The 8,659-nt window shown below is 35.6% G+C and overlaps 1 protein-coding gene across 1 annotated transcript in view; it reads right to left on the bottom strand.

Annotated features, from left to right (window-relative positions):
• The window catches only part of ACSS3 (acyl-CoA synthetase short-chain family member 3), a 193,199-nt gene that overhangs the window by 79,946 nt on the left and 104,594 nt on the right, over positions 1 to 8,659 (bottom strand). The window lies entirely within an intron of this gene.

The following is an 8,659-nucleotide window of genomic DNA, read 5'->3' on the forward strand; positions in this document are numbered from 1 at the left end:
ATATCAAAGAAATTAAATTTTCCAAAGAGAATCTGTTGATTAACATAATTTAAATATTAAGTCCTGAATGATGTAAACACTTGAGGTAATATAATCCAGCACAGAACAAGATTTTTCATCAGAAACTGAAGTTCATATGCAAATAAATAATAAAGTAGGTAGTGCTAGTATATTCATTCATTTCATATTCTGGGAACAATTTTGTGAATAAGCCAGGTAAGGTCCTACTCTAATGGAACTTATATTCTCTTAAGTATGAATGTGTATGTGTGTTTATGTGATAGTATTATTAAAAATTACACAGTGCATGCTATAAACTATTTGTGTCTAATTAAGGGAAGGAATACAGTAATAAACATAGGAATTGTATGTTCTCAGAATCTATCAACTGAGTACAGTCACAGTCCAGTTCTCAGCTGAAGTAAGAGATTCGGAAAACTGAAGGAAAGCCTGGAAGCATCTTTCATTATTAACACTAAATAAAAGTGACTCGATGGCTTATTGATTTTATTCAAAACTCTTCTCTCCCACCCATGCACATACACACACACACACACACACACACGAGCATGCACACATAAGCATGTTAGTGTGTAGCCAGTAACACACTAACCATGCTGAGCCACCTAAAGAAAATGATGCTGATTCCAGAACTTTCATTTTCAGTAAGGGGCAATAGCCCAAACAACACTCAATTCAAAAATAAGAAGATTCTAAGATTGTAGGGATTTTAAACAAACAAATGCACACCAAACGCAGTAATGCAGCTTAAAGTTGTCAACTTTAAAACTCCTCAAACTCAAATCAATATTGCTACCGTTTTTTTTAATTCCCTTATCCCAAATTGAAGTCTACATTATTGGCTGCCTCTGAGATAACAGAGGCAGAAAGTGATACTACAATGGTAAAGCAGAGATTCTAAACTTTTAGCTGTTATAAATCATGAATTCTAACATCAGAGATTTATAAAATATCAACTTCTATTAATAATAGCTATATTTATAATGTGGCTAGCAATGATACAAAGCACAGCAACCAAAACAGTTACCGAAATGCCCTAAAATTAACTTCAATATACAATTTTCTATCAGTAATGATTCAATGTGTTAGTATTCATGGATTGCAAATGATATGTCTCTAGTTAGAAAACCAGGTAACGTTTCAACATCTCATATATTTCCCTAATGAGGTTAAGATTTCAACACAGCAAAGTATAATACAATCACCCAGCAAACAAAGATATACTTCAGGTTATCCAAGGCTTGAGGTCAAGGCTACTTGTGATTTCACATTTTGACATAAAAATTTTTGAGTCAACTGCAGTTTTTTCCTCCTTTGTGTGGCAGGATTAGAAATACATCTGATCCCTTCTTGAATACTCCTTTTCAGAAATGTGCCCCCTGGCATGTTTCCACTGCAGTTCTGAAGTGAAGACAACAGCATCCCTTATTGACTAGTACCAAATTTCATTTCTGCAGACAGGTGCTGCAGAGCATTGTTTTGTTTATTTCAGGAGAGTGATGAAACTGGCAATAGCATTTGTTGAGTTCCTACTATACGTCATGTGCCTTTATCAAGACATGAGTGTTTGGGACTGTAACATTTAAACTTGAAACTTGTTAAAACATGAGCAATTCTCCAGGATATACTATTTAGTGGGGGAAAATGCAGAATAGTATGCATAACATTTGTACAATTCCATTTGCATTAAAAAGAGTAAAAGATATTGCTTATACATGAATTAACCACCATACATACAAGATTGACTTCAAGGGAGAGAAACTTAAAGCTGGAAACAGAAGACATTGAGATTTTTACTGTTTATCCTTTTGTAAGTGTTAAAATATGAACCGAGAGTGTATAACCTCTTCAAAAAAATAGGCTTTTTCTTCCACAAAGTCCCTCTCTTTACAACTCACATTATTTTGTTCCAATATCGAAAACATTGCTGCTGCTTTAAAACCAGATGGCATAATTGCCCTATGCCTCAAGAACCTCAGACCTAGGACTTTGTGTTATTATAGCAGACTCCTTTTTAAGAAATGAAAACTCATCATCTGATTCAGATAGGACTTCCTTGATTGCTTACTTGCTAGAGATTTTTTCACCCTTCCATTGGCCTCACCTATAAAGACTGATGCCATCTTAACTTTCTTCATCTTATTCATGCCACCATCTAATATTGCTCTAACTCAGTGGCTGTTAAACCTAAATGCACAGTAAAACTTCTTGGGATGCTTTTGAATGAGCCAAATGTCTGGTCCCACTCCCACAGATTCTGATTCAAGTGGCCATGATTTGGGCCTGAACATGGTTATGTTTTATGTGTTCCTTAAATGATTCTAATCTGGAGCCAGAGTTTAGAAACAACGCATAGTCCTTAGATAGGCACTACCAGAGACAAGACTGCTTTTCAATACCCAACTGCCTGGTTGCCCTTGTGGATGTGCCTAGAATTTAACATTAGCTATTACTGATTTTCTCCATCTGTGATAAATAAATGAGCCAACCACATGTATTAACAAATGAATATACCCATAATTGAAATACGATTATAGGAGAGCATATATAGAGGAGCATATTATTGGAGGGAAGTACCTCATTGTCCCAAGTTCTTTATGCCTTGGCCTATAAACTAGATTCTAGACTAGAGACACAAATTTCATGATTTATAGGACATAGCACCCTAAATACAACTGCCCACTCTCCAAAGATCTAAGGATTAGCTATGGCCCAGTAGCTTTTTCTGTGTTGCCCAGAGACCTGTGAAGACTATGACTTCCATCTGGGGTTTTAGTTGGTTTTATCACTACTTGAGAAGATTATATCTTAAGTCCCTAGATGAGGAGTTCCTGACCTGAACTTCAGGGGAACTCATGAATATTCTGAAATTTAATTAAAAGTGCATACATGTGTTCATTTTCCTGGGGAGAGGAGTCAGTAGCTTTTATTAGATTCTGAAAAATAATCCATAAACAAAAGTTTTTGAGCCATATGAAAGCCTTCCCAAACACAGAACTCTCTTCAAAGATTTTCTGTTTGACTCTGAGAAACAGCTCGAATGAAACAAGAATGTAGATCGACATGTAGAAACCTTAACCTCTGTTCATTTACTTTTCCAAAGGATAGACAATTTGCCTTAAAACTACATTTTAACCCCTCAATAAAGGGCTACAAATATTCTCAAAGAACCAAAAAATTAGTGTCCAATCTGAGGTTTCTAACCAACCTGTCTTCTTCCTCCCTCTTTACTATAATCATTTGCAATCACCGTTTTTGTAAGTCAAACGGGTCAAATACTAGCAATTTAACATGATTCAAAGCAATACTATCTATCAGCTTGCTATTTGGAAAATCCCTCTTCAGTATCTACTTGTGGTAGGTCCCACCTAATTGTAATTCCTCAGGCTTGAGTCCTTCCCTTTCTTCAGTTAAGGATATACTCTAGCTTCCAGGACTGAGAAGGTAAGACTTCTGCATGTCTACAGCTCCAAGATCCTTTCATATATATCTATATGTATTTTTCAAGATATGTGTATGCTATGATCTGACTCTGTCTCTCAAAATTCATAAGTTCAAAATTTAATCCCCAATGCAACAATGTTGCAAGGTGGTGTCTTTGGAGATGATTAGATTACAAGGGCTCCACCCTCATGGATAGATAAATGCTGCTATATAGAGGGCTTGTGGGAGTTGAATTGTTCTCTCTTGCCATTCTTCTCGTCTGCCACGTGAGAGCACAGTGTCCTTCCTCCCTGGAATCTGCAGCAATAAGGAGACATCTTCGAAACAGAAATAGAACCTGCTAGCACCTTGGATGTCCCAGCCTCCAGAACTGTGAGAAATAAATTTCTGTTCTATATGAATTACCCAATCTGTGCTATTCTGTCATAGCAGAACAAATAAACTAAGATATTGTGTATTATTTATAATTCTATCTAGATCTATCTCTTTAGTTCTTCCCTTCCCTTTTCCTAGCTCTGAGAGTTGACCATTTTGGGCCTTGTGATGAAGCCAACCCATAAAGAAGAAGCCACTGCTTCCATCTAGCTGATAAGAGTCTATCCGTTCGACTGAAAAGAAACTTACCTTTGTAAGTATTAATGTCAAGTAATTGAAGTAGAACACTGAAACTGCTAATTCTGCAGACCCAGTGCTGAACTAATTAGGGACTCTGACATATTCCACAATCTCAGTAGTCACAGAGAGCATTAATCCCTAATACATGCTGGGATGTATGTATGTATGTATGTACATAAAATTACAGGTGTAATTTTATGGCTTCTAGCAGGACTGTTTTCACCTCTGAGTTCTTTCATGCACAGTCTCCTTGGTATCTTGTACTGGAGAAACAAATTAAGGTTTTCCTTATTCATAGGGATTAGTGAGACTTTGCTAAGAGCAGAGAAAATAAATGGCTTCTTGCTTAATTACAACACCAGACTTCTGGTCAGGAAGTAAAATGTGGCTATTCCATATGTATATTGCAATTCAACCTAAGGTTGCACAAAGCCTGGTTCCTCCATCCCATCCAATACTTTGCCCAAAACAACCTTCAAACATGCTAATATTTACCCATGTCTGAAATAAAAAATAAATACACGGAACCTTCCTAAGAAATTGCCCTCACAGAGGTGACTACTGACACTCTAATCACCAAAGCACTCTTCATTTGTCCTGTTAGACTTTTCTCTGTATCACTTGGCACTGTTGACCCCCCATCTTCTGGAAAACCTCCTCTCTCCTCTTCTTCAGTACACTTTGCTTTTCTGATTTTCCAATTGCCTCTTCATTTCTCTCAGTTTATAGAACTTCTCTTCTCAGCCTTGAAGATTTCCCAAATTTCTGTTCTTAATCTTCACCTCTCTGAGAGTACCTTGTTCTCCTTCAAGACTTACATTATTAACTCTTCTAAAGCTCTAATTCTGAAAGTTTTTCTAGCTTCAAACCAGACTTTCCAATATCTTACAAATGTCTGGGTAGCACCTTTAAACTCAACATTACCAAAACCAAAAGTACTGGTTCCCTCTTTACCAGTTGTTCCTCCTACTTATTAATTCAATTGATAACTGCCATTATATTGGTTGTCCTATCTGAAGACATCAGAGCTATTTTCAACTCACTTTCCATCTCTCTTACAACATCCACCCGACACCCTAACATCCTGCATTCTCCTCAATGTTCTGATCACTGATACCCTAGTCCTGGTCATATATCTTGGACTACTCAACAGCTTTCTAATTGTCCTCTAAATAATGACAAGCAAACCATGCCTTTAAAGCCAGAGAACTTTGTTTCCAATCTCAGTGCTCCATCACTCTTGTACCACTGGCAAAGTTATTTGATGTTCTTGATTCTTAGTTTCCACAACTGTAAACAGGAAACTAAAATACTCACCTCATGGGCTTATAGGTAAAATTAAGACCATGTATATAAAGTGCTTAGAAGAGTTCCAATCATCCAACACTCAATCAATAATAGCTATTATTATTTTTATTTTTACTGTCTCATCCACAAAGTTCTCCTTATCTGCTAGTCCTAAACTTCCCTTAAAGGACTAGTGAACAGATTTTTGAGCCAGGATGCAAGAATTAAATGTAGAGTATTTATCACAGGTAATGATTTCTTGTAGTCTATAAAGAAACTGTCATACCTTTTACACAGCATAAGAAGTTTCTTACTTAGGTATATCTTGATTTGTTTGCTTTCTGTTCTTTGTATTAATAGTAATCCTTTGACTATATTGTCAGCTCCTTTGGTGTAAGGGCTGTATCTGATACTTACTCTGCTTCCCCATCAGCCTCTAGCATGATGTTGAGCTCACAATAGACATTAAAAAATTTTGTTGATGGGGCTATGGCAATAGCTGCACTGACTTGCTTCAATATAAAACACAGGCACACACAGAGAAAAACAAACATCTTTGAAATCCAAGAAATCTGAAAGATGCTGGCATCAGCTTTATAATCTTTTCCAATTGAGAAGATCAAATTCTATATCCTGAATCAGAGTAATAACTGAGTCATCATTTTCTTCATTCCACACACACAGAAAAGCAGATTTCTGTATACATAATAAAAATGAAAAAAGTTATTTTCCATCACATGAGACAAAAAATGATGTGCCTATTGAGTATACTAGTTGGCAACATCATGACTTTGTCTTAAAAGGAAGTAACATATTCCTGTCCTTGAAAGAAGCAAATCCCTATCCTTAAAAAAGGACAATTCTAAACAAATTAAGAAAAACTGGTTAACATAAGTAAAAATGCAACATTCTTGCAAAGAGAAGATGACAACATACATGCAGGTAACATACCACTAAAATGAAGTCTGGGAAGAGCTAAGAATTCAAAAGGTCCACATGTAGAAAATATAGCACAGGATGACTTAATGAATATTATAAATCCAAGGAAACAGAAGTAGATGGCATGTTCATTTGAGATACTTTGGGGATGTTTAGCAAGTGTTAAATGCAAAAGATAACTTGGAAGTAGGGTCTCACCCTCAATACTCTCAAATATGACACCTTAATACTTGGAAATGGCTTAAAATTTTAGTTCCATGAACATAAAGTGATATTAATTACCCTTATTTACACATGTGTAAAATATACAGTCATGTGTCACTTAATGATAGGGATACATTGTGAGAAATGTGTTGTTAGGTGATTTTAGCATTATGTAAACTTCACAAACCTAGATCGTACGGCCTACGACACACCCACGCTATATGGTCTAGCCTATTGTTCCTCGTCTATAGACCTATACAGCATGTTACTGTACTGAACACTGTAGGCAACTGCAACACAATGATAAGTATTTTGTGTATCTTAACAAATCTAAACATCGAAAAGGTACTGTAAAAATACAGTATAAAAGATTAAAAAAAAATGGTACACCTGCACAGGGCACTTACCATGAATGGAGCAGGACTGCAAGTTGCTCTGGGTAAGTCAGTGAGTGAGTGATGAGTGAGTGTGAAGCCTAAGACATTACTATAAACTACTGTAAATTTTATAAATATTATAAAGTATACACAGGCTACCTTAAATTTATAAAGAAACAATTTTCTTTTTTAAATAATAAGTTAACATTAGCTTATTTTTTTTCCTCATTTTTATTTTTTTACCTTTTGACTCTTGTAATAACACTTAGCTTAAAACACAAACACAATGTACATCTGGACAAAAATATTTTCTTTCTTTATATCCTTATTCTATAAGCTTTTTTCTAATTTTAAAAGTTTTGATTTTTTTGTTGTACTTTTTAAACTTTCTGGTTAAAAACTAAGTCACACGTATTTGAAACTCGGACTTGGAGTGGGGGGCAAGGGCAACATATGTAACCTAAACAAACAAACAAAAAAACTAAGTCACAAACACACCCATTAGCCTAGGCCTACACGGGTTAGGATCGTCAGTATCACTATCTTTCACTCCCACATCTTGTGCTGCTGGAAAGTCTTCAGTGGCAATAACATACACGGACCTGTCATCTCCCATGACAACAATGTCTTCTTCTGGAACACTTCCTGAAGGACCTGCCTGAGGCTGTTTCACAGTTAACTTTTCTTAATAGGTAGAAGGAGTACATTCTAAAATAACAATAAAAAGTATAGTGTAGCAAATACATAAACCAGTAGCAGTCATTTATTATCAATAACAAGTATGTACCGCACATAATTGTGTATTTCTGTACTTTTACACTACTGGCGGTGTGGTAGGTTTGTTTATACCAGCATCATCACAAATATGTGAGTAATGTGTTGCACTATGCTGTTATGACAACTACATCATCATTAGGTGGTAGAAATTTCTCATATCCACTATAATCTTATGAGACCACCAGTGTATATGCAGTCCATTGTTAGCTGAAATGTCATTATGGAATGCATAACTGTTTATAAAATGGTATTTCTTTGAAGCTTTCAAATTGCTTTTACATACACTATCCCATTTGATTCCTATAAATATAGGAGAGTACAGAGCTCACCTTTAGACTAATCATTCTATAAAGAACAAAAAGGTAGAGTTATATAAGCTCTCCCTTCTACGAATTCAGGAAGGGAACATTCAATAAGAGATTACTACACTGAGTATTCTGAAATTTTCGAAGATATACGTGCAGTTTAAAAACTGGCAATGATAAAGCCCAATCAAAAATAGAAGTGAAATGTTTAAAATGTTTGGATAATGGTGAACTATGACATGTGCTATATTATTCACCGGCAAAAGCCTTCAAGGTCACTTTTATTTCACTTACAAGTTCTACTCTTAAAAGACAGATCCATAAGAGGAGAGACCACTGGATTATTTTCTAATCTGTTGCTCATTCTTCACAGTGGGTAGTAGTGGAATCAACACATTCCTATGTTCTAATTTTTTTTGTCTGGTGCTTAGAAGAGAATTAATGGCTCCAAAAGGAGCTGTCTCCAGTGCTCTGATGACTGCTTCAGTGTTGTGAGGACAGACTTTGAAAGAAGAAATGTGGGACATCTAAATATTCAAGCATTATAATGGCTGGATTGCAGGGGAATAAATGGTTAGTGTTTATATGTTAGAATTCTATTCGGGGAAAGATTAAATTTGTATTTTCAAATAATTCTAGCTTATAATATCCACAATTGATTGTACTATTATATCCTGGGAAACATTCTGA

The sequence above is a fragment of the Propithecus coquereli genome, unplaced genomic scaffold (assembly GCF_000956105.1).
Source record: "Propithecus coquereli isolate 6110/MARCELLA unplaced genomic scaffold, Pcoq_1.0 Scaffold576, whole genome shotgun sequence".
NCBI classification, from domain to species: domain Eukaryota; kingdom Metazoa; phylum Chordata; class Mammalia; order Primates; family Indriidae; genus Propithecus; species Propithecus coquereli.